Here is an 18,052-nt window from a genome sequence, read left to right as displayed (position 1 = left end):
GGGGAGTAGCGTAGATAGCTAACTAATTTAGAAACATGGAATTGTCTTTTTCTTCCCTTTAACATAAGTAACAATGGGAAATCGACAACTCTGTCTCTTCTCTGACTTCATTTGATTCTTTCTTGTAAGCATTTTCCCATCCTGGAGTCTGAGACCTTGTGGGAATCTGTGGTAGAATGTATGACAATTTAGCATAGACACTCTACATTACCCCAACTTATCATCAAGATTTCTATAGTTTGGCATATACAGTGCCTTCAGAAAGTATTCATACCCCTTGATTTATTCCACATTTTATTAAGTCTGAATTCAAAATAGATTACATATTTCTTTTCACGCATCTACACACTATACCCCATAATGACAAAGTGAAAATGTATTTTGAAAATTGCTAATTTATTGAAAATGAAATACAGAAATATTTAATTTACATAAGTATTCACACCCCTGAGTCAACCTTTGGCAGTGATTACAGCTGTGAGTCTTTCTGGGTACGTCTCAGAGCTTTCCACACCTGGATTGTGCAACATTTATTTGCTCATTACTCTTTTCAAAATTCTTCAAGCTCTGTCAAATTGGTTGTTGATTATTGCTAGACAACCATTTTTCAGGTCTTGACATATATTTAAGTACTGTAGTTAAGTCAAATCTGTATCTCAGCCACTCATTAACTGCCTTCTTGGTAAGCAACTCCAGTGTAGATTTGATCTTGTGTTTTAGGTTATTGTCCTGCTGAACAGTGAATTAATTTCCCAGTGTCTGGTGGAAAGCATGCAACGAGGTTTCCTCTAGGATTTTGCCTGTGCTTAGCTCCATTCTGTCTTTTTTTTCCATCCTGAAAAACCTCTGTCTTTAAAAATTACAAGCACACCCATAACATGACGCAGCCACTACTATGCTTGAAAATATGGAGAGTGGTACTCAGTAATGTGTTGGATTGGATTTGCCCCAAACATAAACTTTTGTATTCAAGACAAAAAGTTAATTGCTAAGCCAAATGTTTTCCAGTATTACTTTACTGCCTTGTTGCAAACATGATGCATGTTTTGGAATATTTGTATTCTGTACAGGCTTCCTTCTTTTCACTCTGTCAATTGGGTTAGTATTGTGGAGTAACTACAATGTTGTTGATCCATCCTCAGTTTTCTCCTATCACAGCCATTAAACTCTGTTTTAAAGTCACCATTGGCCTTATGGTGAAATCCATGAGTGTTTTCCTTCCTCTCTGGCAACAGAGTTAGGAAGTATGCCTGTATATTTGTAGTGACTGGGTGTATTGTGTCGTGACTAACATTAATCTAAAGACAGTTAATTAGATAACTCTTTAAATTGTCACCCGATTTTAAATTAATCATAACAATTAACTCATGATCTGGGGCACCACGAGAGCGGTTCTTTAATAAGTTACCATCTCCCGAATTAAACTCAAAAAGGTCTTTACCCATCACATCTATAAACAGTCAAGTTGTTAATCACAACATCGTATCATATCATTATTGTGAAGTCGTAAACTCCTTGCATCTGAAAAAAACGGAGCCTTAATTATGATTCAGTACTACACAAATTGGTTGAATTATTTATTTACTAGCTAATTAAAATGGGAACACAGGATAAACACGCACACTCTGGACCGGTTGACTGGAGACTTAATGCGCTGAAAACAGGTCCCTAGCGGAATGACAACATGGATGCTTGTTAAAGAAGAGAGAGAGGGACAGAGACACTTAACATTGCCACATTCAGAAATGACTCTCACCTACAGTAATCATATACTTTGCACACAAACCTCCTCCCGCTTTGAACAAGAAATCATTAATGTATTGACGTGAAATGCCGGGGTTCGACAGGGGATCTCTCGGTGAATGTGGCAGCATTGGAAAGGGGGTTGGGCCCTTTCGCGGCAGCTTGTAAGGCTCTGATTGTCCGAAATGGTTCCAACAACTCTTCTCCTGTTGTTCTTCTTCATAGTTGTCTGGTATCCAGTAATTTGTCATGCAGTCCTGAATAGAACTACAGAGTTGATTTTCCTTCCATTCGCTCTTGAAGATGCTTCTTTGAAGATAGGCTAGCCAGCCGTATCGATGGTTCCCCAGTGGGGTGATGAGAGTAGCGTAATACGATGGTTTGAGCAGAGTAATAGGATGGTCCTACTTAAATTCCCTTTCGAAAATACTTTACTTACGACAGCTAATCAGCTGTACCAGTGATTGTCCAAGAGGTGAGTTTATAGTCTCCACCTTGTGTTGAGATTCAAAGTTCAAACCATTTTAAACTCGCAGCTGCAGGTTCACACTTTTCTGGTCTACTGTGTTAATTCGTAACCCATCATTTTGCTTGAAAGGGGCGATTCCTGACCTCACTTCGGGGCGGTGATTACTCACTGCAAAGTTATCTTAAAAAATTCTCTTAACTTCTCAAATCACATCCCTCTTAACAAAAACACTTATAATTTTTCATATTACATGCACAACCCATAGCATGGAAACTTCATCTATGTAGTGGTTACTTTTCAAGTTACAGTATTTCCTTTATAACATTAATGACATCACTAGTGTTCTATAGATCGCCTCTGACCATTCCACACGTTCTATGTTAGAAATATTGTTCCAGTATTCGCTTTTGAAAGTGTTAGAGTTTCAGCGGGAAAAAGGGTCTGTTGAGACAAAGCACATTCCTTTGTTGAATTTGGAGAGCACAGGCCTGGATCTTCTCCCTTGATTTACAACAGGACATGAGTTGTTAATCCCAACTAGTTCTTTCCTTCCCCCTCTACGGCCGAGAGGGGGTCTGGTTGAAGTTATTCATTGCAAACCTGATCTGAGCTATTTGGATTCTCGTCATCAGACATGACAATTGATACACCATCAAGTAAAATGTATAACTTCACCATGCTCAAAGGGATATTCAATGTCTGTTTTTTTATGTGACTTGTTAAACACAAACTTACGTTCTCTCCTGTGTTGATGTTTTTGACATTGTTTCTTTTGCAACAATCTTTCATGTCTGGATTTTAAACACTGACCTTGTTCTCAACCTCGTTTTTTGAGCACTGTTAACTGACATCAGTGTCAACACATATGGTCACGTTCGAGGTCGTCGTTATTTTGAGTGTGTTGCGGATAAATAAATTGCACCAATGCATCCTATCCAAAAGTGAGACTGTTCCTCAATATTGAAACCCTTGCAAGGTTACATAATGGAATAAGTTTGTGTTGACCATTAAGTGTATTTATATACCATTATTCAGCCAAGCTTAATAGGCTTACAATTTGGCAAGCATGAATTACCCAATTTCAACCATAACTGTTTATTATTGTAATAAAAAAAAAATGGTTAAAGTAATTGACCCATTGTGAAATGTACCATTAAAAGTTTTTTTTTATGTGAACCATTTGTTAACCCGTTTTTGCCATTGGGCCTGGGCATCGGACTGCAGATCTTCATTGCTGAGTTGTGGCAATGAGGTGGTCAGTTTTCAATTGGCTAACACTGATGACGTGGTTTGTGCAGGCTGAAATACAGTGCATTGGGATGCTATTGGAAACTTGTCCACCAGCATGGTAACAGGCATTTGTTGTTACACCCCTGTACTTTGACTGGAATTACCACCAGTTACATATTACTACAGTATTTCCTTTCTAACATTAATGACATCACTAGTGTTCTATAGATCGCCTCTGACCATTCCACACGTTCTACGTTAGAAATATTGTTAGTGTATGTCAGTAATTACACTGTAATAAGGACCCCTTAAAATGAAGTTAAACATTTTCTTCCACTTTGACATTATAATATTTTGTGTGTAATCTGTATATAGACCCTCGTAAAACTGACTATCCTACCGATCCTTGACTTCAGCGATGTAATTTACAAAATAGCCTCCAACACTCTACTTAGCAAATTAGATGTAGTCAATCACAGTGCCATCCGTTTTGTCACCAAAGCCCCATATACTACCCACCACTGCGACCTGTATGCTCTCGTTGGCTGGCGCTCGCTTCATATTCGTCGCCAAACCTACTGGCTCCAGGTCATCTATAAGTATTTGCTAGGTAAAGCCCCGCCTTATCTCAGCTCACTGGTCACCATAGCAACACCCACCCTTAGCACGCCCTCCAGCAGGTATGTTTCACTGGTCACTCCCAAAGCCAACACCTCCTTTGGCCGTCTTTCCTTCCAGTTCTCTGCTGCCAATGACTGGAACGAATTGCAAAAATCACTGAAGCTAGGGACATATCTCCATCACTAACTTTAAGAATCAGCTGTCAGAGCAGCTTACCGATCATTGCACCTGTACACAGCTCATCTGTAAATAGCCCACCCAACATTCCCCAAATTGTTATCTATTTTTGCACCCCAGTATGTCTACTTGCACATCATCATCTACACATCTATCACTCCAGGGTTAATGCTAAATTGTAATTATTTCGCCACTATGGCCTATTTATTACCTCCCTAATCTTACTACATTTGCACACACAGACTTTTTTCTATTGTGTTATTGACTGTACATTTGTTTATCCCATGTGTAACTCTGTTGTTTTTGTCGCACTGCTTTGCTTTAACTTGGCCAGGTCGCAGTTGTAAATGAGAACTTGTTCTCAACTGGCCTACCTGGTTAAATACAGGTGAAATGAAAATAAAAAAATAAAAATAGAGTGAATGTTTGAATGCATCCGACGTGCGACGACGCGCACACAAGAAAAGCTACATCAATGCAACCCTCCAAGACACAAATCTCATATTTTCATCACATTTCTTATTTGAGGCGAAATCAGCCATTTTTAAAAAATAGCTTCACAGCAAATAGCAATTTCTCAAGCGAGAATTGTTCTGGAACTGTCTGGGAGTAGTTTGAGTAGGGAGGGGTGTTGTAACTCTAGGGGTCATGGGAACACATTCCCATAGTGTGATTGTCATGAGACGGGGTGATCTCTCTCTATGTTCACCCCAAAGACCCTCGCCCAACCCTCATATCATAAGTCATAAACCTTTCAGGAATCAGGGAAGGGACTGTTGTTTCTGGCCAACCAGGAATAATTATAGGCAGATGGAATCAGACAGACAACTGACTTGTCTTCCTGCTCTTCCGAGATATTGCTGACAGAGTGTTCACTAAGATGTATCAACAAAAGGAAGCAGTCACACCTGCTCAAAGGAAAAGTTTGAAATCTGTCCCTCAGGAGCCACAACCGAGGTCATGTGGTGTGTCTAATAAAGGTTTCCTTGTTCAACATCCCATGATGTTGGACAGGAAAACACCCAACTCCCTCTCACAATAACTTTCATAACACAGACAAAAGATTAAGTATTGATTTTTAACTCCATCCCCCATGATCTGAGGCCATCGTAAGAGTCACACCCACCGTAATAGAAACTGCCTCCTGGCCGTTGTAAATGGAGATAAACTCAGCCGAAAGACAGACAGACAGGAGCCTGGGAAAATACCTGTCGAATAAGAATAGACTAAAAACAGAGGGTCTGTTCAGGCGGGGCCATGCTACGGCTTCCCAACTACACAGACTAATGGAGAATTAAATTGACTTTGAGGAGAGACATCTTGCAAGAGGGAGAGAGGAGTGTAGGCATGACAGAGTTGTCAGCCTTGAACTGAAACAGAACTTCAGGAAACGGCCTCTGAACTCAGAGGCACGCCTTCCTCACAGCTAAACGGAATACTGACCAGGACTAAAGAAAAATGGACAGACCTTTACACTTAGCTGAAAAACAAAATGGCCCACGAGTGGGGTCTTACACACCATGTGCTGCAACACAAAGTTGACTGCACCAATAGACAGTACTGACACCGGTCGAGTAGTATACCGTATTTTACTATATACCGGTATTGATGCACGGACCGGCTTGGGTTTTTACTTTACCTTCTATAACGGTATTTCAATGTTTGGTTTGTTAAATGTGATACGCCGTGTGTAACGTCCCTTTGTAGTTTACTCCGCTACTTGAGCCATCCCTCTCCGCTCTCTCTCCCCCCCATGCGCGCTTTCCATACAGACTTAGTCCCACCCCCTGTCACTCAAGGAACGCATCGGTTGTTGCTTGACCACCAGACACTTTTGTTCAGTCTGCATGGTCAGTGCAGCACATGCAACCATGTTGTCAACGATGTTTCCACTTTGATCTTAATAGAAATCCACAAGCATTCTATAATTACAATATAATTTTGTGTTTCTTACATCTGCAGCTAGTTTGTATTTTCTTGGCAAGTTAAGCTAAATCGTGTTAGCCACTAATGCTAATCACTAGTTAGCTAGCTAGCTAACTAGCAACTAAAAGTACTGAGTCAGAGAAAACATAGCTAGCTAATACAGCATGATACCAGTGCTGCTGGAGGCCTAAATCAGCATGTTCTTTGTGCAACAGTAACTTCTAAATCAAAGAGGAATAGATGCAGCATGAATACAGATTTAATGCTACCAAAGATTATAGGGTCCCCTAGGAAACACTAAACATCACTTTGGTTCCTACCCTGTCACAATAACTTGTCCGTGGCATTTTCATTCCTTGTCATGTCAAACACTGTATTCAAAGTTCCCACTATTATTTATATTCTAACTATAGAATTAGAATAGACATTCAATTTCCATGATTCCAAAAGTTCACCGAAATGTTTTGATCTAAATCGCAATTGCAACATTTGGTTAAAAATAAGGCCTCGTTTTTTTGCCCATATCGTGGCAGTGTGGAAATGATCTCAAATTAGTGCAGGAAATGCAGAAACTGATGGAAATGCAGGAAATTATTTTAGGTTGAAGTTGGACAGTATTAAACAATCCAAATGAAGAAAGACCCATTGAAATAATTTACAATATATTTGTGCTGCCACCATAGGGTCACGCACTACTCAGATAAAGCAAATGTAGAACTTCTATTAATAAAAAACATAAAATACCACCAAAAATTTGAAAAATACCAGATAAGATATTTTGGCCATATTGCCCAGCCCTAGACTATATATGACAGCATTCTCTGTATTTCCTCCTTGATTATTCGGCACTGGAAAATTAGAATGTTATTAGATCAATCATAATCTTTGTGTTTCTTTTCGGGGGGGAGCAGGTAGCTGATAAATGGTGGCTATTCAGCAGCCTGATGGTCTGGGGGTAGAAGCTATGGGCCAGTCTTACAGTCTTTGCCATGATGCTCCTATACTGCCAGCGTCTGAGTGATGGAAACGGGAACAGGCCGTGGCTGGGGTCACTGATAATCTTCTTGGCCTTACTGCGACACTTGGTGTTGTAGGTGTCCTGGAGGGCAGGCAGTGTGCACCCAATGGTGTGTTTGGCTGAGCGTACCACCCTCTGTAGCGCCTTGCACTCCGTGGCAGTGGAGTTGCCATACCAGGCTGTGATGCAGCCCGACAGTATGCTCTCGATGGTGCTCCTGTTGGGCCCTCGGGGACAGGCCGGATTTCTTCAGCATACGGAGGTTGAAGAGTTGCTGTCCTACCGCCTTCACCACGGTGTCCGTGTAGTTTTACCATTTCAGCTCCTCTGAACGCAGTGGAACATGACGTTTTTGACCGTCTCCACAGCGGCCCCGTTGATGAGGATGGAGGCGTGCCCAGTCTGGTTTTTCCTGAAGTCCGCAATCATTTACTTTGTTTTACTGACGTTGACGGATCGGTTGTTTACCTGGCACCACGCCGTCAGAGTGCCTACCTCCTCCCTGTAGGTAATCAGGCCTACTACTGTTGTGTCGTCAGCAAACTTGGAGTTGGAACTGTGTGAGGCCACGCAGTCGTGGGTATACAAGAAGTACAGGAGGGGATGAGGACGCATCCTTGTGGGGCACTCGTGTTGAGAATCAGTGTCGGAGGTAATGTTGCCTACCTTCTACCTGGTGGAGGCTCGTCAGGAAGTCCAGGACCCAGTTGCATATGGAGGAATTCAGTCCCAGAGACTTTGTAGTGAGCTTAGAGAGCACTATGGTATTGAAGACCGAGCTGTAGTCGATGAAGAGCATCCTCACATATGCATTCCTTTTGTCCAGGTGGGTGGGGCAGTGTACAGTGCAATAGCGATTGCGTAGTCCGTGGATCTGTCAGGGCGGTAGGTGAATTGAAGAAGGTTGAATGTGTCAGGGAGGGAGTAAGTGATATGCTCTTTGACTAGCCTCTAGAAGCACTTCATGATGACAGGAGCGAGTGCTACGGGTCGGGAGTCATTCAGTTCCTTTCCCTTTCTTGGGCACAGGATGATAGTGAACATCGAAGCAAGTGGGGATACCGGTCTTAAAATGTCAAACACAACAGCCAGCTGGTCTGCACATGCTCTGAGTGTGGCTAGGGATGTCGTCTGAGCCGGAAGCTTTGCGAGGGTTAACACGTTTGAATGACTTACACACGTCCTCCGTGGAGACCGTAAGTGCATGGCCCTCGTTGTCCTCAGGGGAAATGCTGGCGGCCATGACAGAAGCCAAACGTGAGTTGGCTTGGGGGTGGGGTTTGATCTGGGTGTTTCGTGGGTGTGTCCTTGCCACCACCAAGACACACCCATCTTTCAGAAGCATGCCCGCAGCTGTTTTCCCGCCACTCAATCACAACAAAGAAACCTCCTCAATATGGTGAGATGCCGGAGGAAGCTTTGAATAAGTCAGTAGCCTACAGAGTAATATGAAAAGAATGTATTGCTGAAGTGTTTCGATCACTTTCAAATGTAGTAAGGGGTCCATGTAGAATAAACAACCCTTTCAGGGATCATCAACTAGATTCAGCCACAGGAATTATTTAAAAAAAAGTAAAATAAAATTTGAGATGATGCTCAGGGGGCCGTAGCATAGTTACAAATAAATTGTAGACTGCAAATTGACAGCAATAAGCCCAAACAGATAATATTTAACTAAAACGTAATAATATCAAACCTTGCTTACATTTGTATATGATCACGTGTCTCTCTTATGCGTGGAAATACTTGAACAGATTTCCCAAATTGAAATCACTTGGAACTGATTTCCTGGTGTTTGCACAGTTTGTCAAAAAAATGTTTGCTTACTGAAGGAGCAACAACGGCTCAGCCGTGAAGTGGTATGCCACACAAGCTCACAGAACGGGACCACCGAGTGCAGAAGCTTGTAGCGCATAAAAATAGTCTGACCTCGGTTGCACCATGCGCAATGACAAGCGCTGGCTGGAGTGGTGTAAAGCTCACCGCCATTGGACTCTGGAGTAGTGGAAACACGTTTGGCGGATGCCAGGAGAACGCGACCTGCCCGAATGCATAGTGCCAACTGTAAAGTTTGGTGGAGGAGGAATAACAGTCTGGGGCTGTTTTCATGGTTCGGGCTAGGCCCCTTAGTTCCAGTGAAGGGGAATCTTAACGCTACAGTATACTGTACAATGACATTCTAGACGATTCTGTTCTTCCAACTTTGTGGCAACAGTTTGAGGAAGGCCATTTCCTGTTTGAGCATGACAATTCCCCAGTGCACAAAGTGAGGTCCATACAGAAATGGTTTGTTGAGATCGGTGTGGAAGAACTTCACTGGCCACAGAGCCATGACCTCAACCCCATCCAACACCTTTTTGATGAATTTTAACACCGACTGCGAGCCAGGCCTAATCGCACCGCATCAGTGGCCTGACCTCACTAATGCTCTTGTGGCTGAATGGAAGCAAGTCCCCACATCTAGTGGAAAGCCTTCCCAGAAGTGGAGGCTGTTATAGCAGCAAAGAGGTGACCAACTCCATATTAATGCCCATGATTTTGGAATAAGAAGTTCGATGAGCAGGTGTCCACATACTTTGTCGTGTAGTGAATATTAAATATATATTTTTATATGTAGATGTTCCAAAAGGCACGCTTCAGCAGCTTGTGTGCATGGAGGCTTGGGGATTCTAAAAGTGTTAACGGCCAATTACCAAGATACCAGCAGGCTTTTTGCATGATTTCATGACCGCCACAACCGATACCATTCCATTCAATAATAAAAAAAAGACAATACAAGTCTCTAGTAAAATGTTTATGCAGAGTGCCAGGTCTCTATTCGGAGGCATCAGTATCAAGCCCATCTGTCAGTCTGGACTTCATCACATCATCTTGCAAGTTTCCATGCGCTGGCTCCATACATGTTTCTGTGAACACATACACACAGTGTCACTGTTCTTTTACAAATGGCAGTTTGTACCCGTTTGTGTCAGATATTACCTATCCTTTGTTGAACAGGTCAGATGTTACGTGTTAGGCGCCGACAGAGATGGCCACCTCGCTTCGCGTTCCTAGGAAACTATGCAGTATTTAGTTTTTTTACGTGTTATTTCTTACATTGGTACCCCAGGTAATCTTAGATTTTATTACATACAGTCGGGAGGAACTATTGGACATAAGAGCAACGTCAACTCACCAACATCACGACCAGGAATACGACTTTCCCGAAGCAGATCCTCTGTTTTGCCCACCACCCAGGACAATGGATCGGATCCCAGCCGGCGAACCAAAACAACGACGCCGTAAAAGCGGCAGACGAAGCAGTCTTCTGGTCAGGCTCCGGAGACGGGCGCATCGCTCCCGAGCATACTACTCGCCAATGTCCAGTGTCTTGACAGCAAGGTAGATGAAATCTGAGCAAGGGTAGCATTCCAGAGAGACATATGAGACTAACGTTCTTTGCTTCACGGAAACATGGCTCACTCGAGACACGCAATCGGAGTCGGTACAGCCAGCTGGTTTCTTCACGCATCGCGCCGACAGAAACAAGCATCTTTCTGGTAAGAAGAAGGGCGGGGGGGTATGCCTTATGATTAACGAGACGTGGTGTGATCATAACAACATACAGGAACTCAAGTCCTTTTGTTCACCTGACTTAGAATTCCTCACAATCAAATGTCGACCGCATTATCTACCAAGAGAATTTTCTTCGATTATAATCACAACCGCATATATTCCCCCCCAAGCAAACACATCGATGGCCCTGAACAAACTTCATTTGACTCTATGTAAACTGGAAACCACATATCCTGAGGCTGCATTCATTGTAGCTGGGGATATTAACAAGGCTAATCTGAAAACAAGACTCCCTAAATTCTATCAGCATATCGATTGTGCAACCAGGGCTGGTAAAACCCTGAATCATTGTTATTTTAACTTCCGCGACGCCTATAAGGCCCTCCCCCGCCCTCCTTTCGGAAAAGCTGACCACAACTCCATTTTGTTGCTCCCAGCCTATAGACAGAAACTAAAACAGGAAGCTCCCGCGCTCAGGTCTGTTCAACGCTGGTCCGACCAATCTGATTCCATGCTTCAAGATTGCTTCGATCACGTGGACTGGGATATGTTTCGCATTGCGTCAAACAACAACATTGACGAATACGCTGATTCGGTGAGCGAGTTTATTAGCAAGTGCATCGGCGATGTCGTACCCACAGCAACTATTAAAACATTCCCAAACCAGAAACCATGGATTGATGGCAGCATTCGCGCAAAACTGAAAGTGCGAACCACTGCTTTTAAACCAGGGCAAGGTGACCGGAAACATGACCGAATACAAACAGTGTAGCTATTCCCTCCGCAAGGCAATCAAACAAGCTAAGCGTCAGTATAGAGACAAAGTAGAGTCACAATTCAACGGCTCAGACACAAGAGGTATCTGGCAGGGTCTACAGTCAATCACGGACTATAAAAGGAAAACCATCCCTGTCGCGGACCAGGATGTCTTGCTCCCAGACAGACTAAACAACTTCTTTGCTCGCTTTGAACAACTTCTTTGCTCGCACAGCCCGCTACCAAAACCTGCGGACTCTCCTTCACTGCAGCCGACGTGAGTAAAACATTTAAACATGTTAACCCTTGCAAGGCTGCAGGCCCAGACAGCATCCCCAGCCGCGTCCTCAGAGCATGTGCAGACCAGCTGGCTGGTGTGTTTACGGACATATTCAATCAATCCTTATCCCAGTCTGCTGCTCCCACATGCTTCAAGAGGGCCACCATTGTTCCTGTTCCCAAGAAAGTTAAGGTCACTGAGCAAACGGACTACCGCCCCGTAGCACTCACTTCCGTCATCATGAAGTGCTTTGAGAGACTAGTCAAGGACCATATCACCTCCACCCTACCTGGCACTCTAGACCCACTCCAATTTGCTTACCGCCCCAATAGGTCCACAGACGACGCAATCGCAACCACACTGCCCTAACCCATCTGGACAAGAGGAATACATATGTGAGAATGCTGTTTATCGACTACAGCTCAGCATTTAACACCATAGTACCCTCCAAACTCGTCATCAAGCTCGAGACCCTGGGTCTCGGCCCCGCCCTGTGCAACTGGGTACTGGACTTCCTGACGGGCCACCCCCAGGTGGTGAGGGTAGGTAACAACATCTCCACCCCGCTGACCCTCAACACTGGGGCCCCACAGATGGTTCTGAGCCCTCTCCTGTACTCCCTGTTCACCCACAACTGCGTGGCCATGCACGCCTCCAACTCAATCATCAAGTTTGCAGACGACACTACAGTGGTAGGCTTGATTGCCAACAACGATGAGACGGCCTACAGGGAGGAGGTGAGGGCCCTCGGAGTATGGTGTCAGGAAAATAACCTCGCACTCAATGTCAACAAAACAAAGGAGATGATCGTTGACTTCAGGAAACAGCAGAGGGAGCACCCGCCTATCCACATCGACGGGACAGTAGTGGAGAGGGTAGTAAGTTTTAAGTTCCTTGGCGTACACATCACGGACAAACTGAATTGGTCCACCCACACAGACAGCGTGGTGAAGAAGGTGCAGCAGTGCCTCTTCAACCTCAGGAGTCTGAAGAAATTCGGCTTGTCACCAAAAGCACTGACAAACTTTTACAGATGCACAATCGAGAGCATCCTGTCGGGCTGTATCACCGCCTGGTACGGCAACTGCTCCGCCCACAACCGTAAGGCTCTCCAGAGGGTAGTGAGGTCTGCACAACGCATCACTGGGGGTAAACTACCTGTCCTCCATGACACCTACAGCACCAGATGTCACAGGAAGGCCATAAAGATCATCAAGGACAACAACCACCCGAGCCACTGCCTGTTCACCCCGCTATCATCCAGAAGGCGAGGTCAGTACAGGTGCATCAAAGCAGGGACCGAGACTGAAAAACAGCTTCTATCTCAAGGCCATCAGACTGTTAAATAGCCATCACTAGCCGACTACTCAACCCTGCACCTTAGAGGCTGCTGCCCTATCTATATACATACTGTGGAATCACTGGCCACTTTAAATAATGGAACACTAGTCACTTTAATAATGTTTACATACTGCTTTACTCATCTCATATGTATATACTGTATTCTATTCTACTGTATTTAGTCAATGCCACTCCGACATTGCTCGTCCTAATATTTATAAATTCCATTCTTTTACTTTTAGATGTGTATTGTTATATACTACTGCACTGTTGGAGCTAGGAACACAAGCATTTCGCCACACCAATAAAATAATTTATTCTCATTTCTACATTGCAATAAGTGACAATTATTTTTCATGCCATGAGAGGTACCGGATCCGGCCAAATAGGTTCTGGAACAAAACAGGCTTACACACTAATAGCCTAAATAAATAATGAAAGAAAAACCTCAATGTAGCTTATTGCATACGAATTATACATTTGTTTGACCATCTTTGTAAATAAGAATGTGTACTTGCCTAGTTAAATAAAGGTTAGGCCGGACAAAGTTGAATTACTGTTTAACGGATGCCCCGCCTCACTTTTCTAACACACCGGAGGAAACAAATCTGATGTGTTATTTTATGGCCAGTACATTCGGGTCTTTATTTATTTATTTTTATTTATAACGGATGCATCCTGCCTGTTTGGCCCTGTCCGGGGGTATAAACAAATAGTCGGATAAATTCATTTTCAGATATATTACAACCGATTAAGACGAAACAACAACCAAATGACTGGCCAAATGAAGTCAAAATTATTGATGAAATCGAAGGGTCGATGGTGATTTGCGATTCAAAACGTACATTTTACCGATAGTAGTAGTAGGCCAAACACGACGGAATGCGTTTGAGGTGATTGCGCCGCCGAGAACAGCACAGCTTCCGTCCCTCTCCTCGCCCCTATCTGGGCTCGAACCAGGGACCCTCTGCACACATAGACAACAGCCACCCCCGAAGCATCGTTACCCATGACGCTACAAATGCCGCGGCCCTTACAGGGAAAAGGGAACTACTACTTCAAGGTCTCAGAGCGGGTGACGTCACCGAATGAAACGCTATTATCGCGCACCCCGCTAACTAGCTAGCCATTTCACATCAGTTACACTAGCATGTCCAGCAAAGTACATCCCCAGTGGCACGCACATACTTCGTGTAGATCAGCAGGTGGGGGCTTTTCGTGGCAGCCAGGTGAGACAATCGAATGAGGATGCGGTGAGCAAAGTTACTGTGCTCGAATTTAGTCACGCTTGCTCTATATAGATTGATGCTTCTACTTGTGCATGTTAAACATATTTTTTTATGATTAAAGGTTATACTCTATGGCTGGATTTATGTATTTTTTCCCCCAATGCTAAATTAATTTGGCAGACCTAACCTGATTGACCCTCTTTCTACAAGACCTCCAGTGGTGTGGGGGCTGTGCTTTGGCAAAGTGGGTGGGGTTATATCCTGCCTGTTTGGCCCTGTCCGGGCGTATCGTCGGACGGGGCCACAGTGTCTCCCGACCCCTCCTGTCTCAGCCACCAGTATTTATGCTGCAGTAGTTTATGTGTCGGGGGGCTAGGGTCAGTCTGTTATATCTGGAGTATTTCTTCTGTCTTATCCGGTGTCCTGTGTGAATTTAAGTATGCTTTCTTTCTCTCGGAGGACCTGAGCCCTAGGACCATGCCTCAGGACTACCTGGCCTGATGACTCCTTGCTGTCTCCAGTCCACCTGGCCATGCTGCTGCTCCAGTTTCAACCGTTCTGCCTGCGGCTATGGAACCCTGACCTGTTCACTGGACGTGCTACCTGTCCCAGTCCTGCTGTTTTCAACTGTCTAGAGACAGCAGGAGCGGTAGAGATACTACTCTAAATGATGGGCTATGAAAAGCCAACTGACGTTTACTCCTGAGGTGCTGACCTGTTGCACCCTCGACAACCACTGATTATTATTATTTGACCCTGCTGGTCATCTATGAACATTTGAACATCTTGGCCATGTTCTGTTATAATCTCCACCCGGCCCAGCCAGAAGAGGACTGGCCACCCCTCATAGCCTGGTTTCTTCCTAGGTTCTGCCCTTTCTAGGGAGTTTTTCCTAGCCACCGTGCTTCTATACCTGCATTGCTTTCTGTTTGAGGGTTTAGGCTGGGTTTCTGTACAGCACTTTGAGATATCAGCTGATGTAAGAAGGGCTTTATAAATACAGTTGATTTGAAATATGACAGGCCTAATCATATTTGTATGAATATTTTGTTAACGCCTAGGCTATAGCGTTGCAGTCAGTTAATGAACTCATTATGCATCAACATTTTAATTTGATTACAATTATTTATTGTCAATGATTCTTGTATTTGTTAGGCTTAACAATTAAGTAGATTAATGAACTGATAATACATAACTTTTTTCAATATTTTTTTTATATGATAGAATATTGCATTCTATTATAGATCCTATGTGAATAATGTTCATTCATGTTAATTTGTGTATTAATAATAAGAGGTCGACCGATTAATTAGGGCCGATTTCAAGTTTTCATAACAAATCGGTAATCGGCATTTTTACAAACGCATTCGCGAAAAAAGCACTGTCGTTGCACCAATGTGTACCTAACCATAAATATCAATGCCTTTCTTTAAAATCAATACACAAGTATATATTTTTAAACCTGCATATTTAGTTAATATTGCCTGCTAACATGAATTCCTTATAACTAGGGAAATTGTGTCAATTCTCTTGCATTCTGTGCAAGCAGTCAGGGTATATGCAGAAGTTTGGGCCGCCTGGCTCGTTGCGAACTGTGTTAAGTCCATTTATTCCTAACAAAGAGCGTAATTAATTTGCCAGAATTGTACATAATTATGACATAACATTGAAGGTTGTACAATATAACAGCAATATTTAGACTTAGGGATGCCATCCGTTAGATAAAATACGGAACGGTTCCGTATTTCACTGAAAGAATAAACGTTTGGTTTTCTAAATGATAGTTTCCGGATATGCCCATATTAATGACCTAAGGCTCGTATTTCTGTGTGTTATGTTATAATTAAGTCTATGATTTGATATTTGATAGAGCAGTCTGACCGAGCGATGGTAGGCAGCAGCAGGCTTGTAAGCATTCATTCAAACAGCACTTTCGTGCGTTTGCCAGCAGCTCTTTGTTGTGCTTCAAGCATTTAGCTGTTTATGACTTCCAGCCTATCAACTCCCGAGATTAGGCTGGTGTAACCGATGTGAAATGGCTAGCTAGTTAGCGGGGTGCGCGCTAATAACGTTTCAAATCGGTGACGTCACTCGCTCTGAGACCTTGAAGTAGTTGTTCCAATGCTCTGAGGGTGGCTGTTTTCGATGTGTTCCTGGTTCGAGCCCAGGTAGGGGCGAGGAGAGGGACGGAAGCTATACTGTTACACTGGCAATACTGAAGTGCCTATAAAGAACATCCAATAGTCAAAGGTATATGAAATACAAATGGTATAGAGAGAAATAGTCCTATAACTCCTATAATAACTACAACCTAAAATGTCTTACCTGGGAATACTGAAGACTCATGTTAAAAGGAACCACCAGATTTCATATGTTCTCATGTTCTGAGCAACAAACTTAAATGTTAGGTTTTTTACATGGCACATATTGCACTTTTACTTTCTTCAACACTTTGTTTTTGCATTATTTAAACCAAATTGAACAGGCTAAATTGATTTTATTGATGTATTAAGTTAAAATAAGTGTTCATTCAGTATTGTTGTAATTGTCATTATTACAAATAAAATAAAATAAAAAATAAATTAAATAAATAAATATCTGCCGAGTAATCGGTATCGGTGTTGAAAAATCATAAATCGGTCGACCTCTAATCATAATCTGAAAATCAGTCAAATTGAATATTTCACTAATTGTTCATGTCCATATAGCCTAGGACAATGTAGTAAAGTACCTTATCCACCTAATTCATTTTTTATATATTTTTTTTGTTGCTCACGTGCCTCACTTTTCTGGGGGGGGGAATCCATTAAAACAGTGAAACAATTTTGTCTGACCTTAAATAAAAAAATTATATAAAATAATTGGCCATGCAGCATTTATGGTGATATGGCCTAAGGAGAAGTCAGGGCATTCATACTTCTTGCGCGTCGCAGACAGTGCAGAGCTGTTGTCAAGGAAGTGAGTTTGTGTTTATACAGGATGTACCACCGCCACCGATCGGCAACAAATCATGTCAATGTGGAGCTATACAGAGCCCTCCACAATATTACAAAATTTGGGAGGCGCATGGCGATGTGGAACAGAGCTTGTTTGCCTCTGCATGCCTGTGGAGGCTCAGCAATTGTGTTACACCCTCCTACCACATTTTTGGATCAAGCATAAATTGGCTTTTAGTGTAGACCTCTGCAATGGATTAGTTCACTGAGATGGGTGCAAATATTTGTTACTACTCGACTAAAACCATCTCGGGCAACCAACAGCCTAACGATCGAACAATTGACTAATTGGGGTCAGCCCTAAATTATTTAAATTGACTGATTTTCTTATATGAACTGTACCTCAATAAAAATGTTTGAAATTGTTGCAGGTTGTGTTTATATTTTTGTTCAGTATATCATAATTTACTACCATTAACAAAAAAAATGTAGACAGCTGATGCAAGCACACATTTCTTACATTTACCCTTTTCAGTTTCTCCAGAGTGATTTTATAGGTCGTTAAGCCATGCTAAACTGCTTCCACATGAAATGTCTCAAATGTTTAAATTGTAAACAAGATAAGTAATGTATTTTGTAAGTCACAGAGCATAAAGGCGAAGACCAAGAAGGGGGAATCACTTTCCTTAAACGTATTCCAAATGGAAAGAAAATAGCCTTTATTCATGTGTACGCTCAATTCATATGATCCTACATTTCTCGATTCTCTGA

Source organism: Salmo salar, chromosome 19 (assembly GCF_965601325.2).
Source record: "Salmo salar chromosome 19, fSalSal1, whole genome shotgun sequence".
Classification (NCBI taxonomy): Eukaryota; Metazoa; Chordata; class Actinopteri; order Salmoniformes; family Salmonidae; genus Salmo; species Salmo salar.
This window is presented reverse-complemented; position numbering follows the sequence as displayed.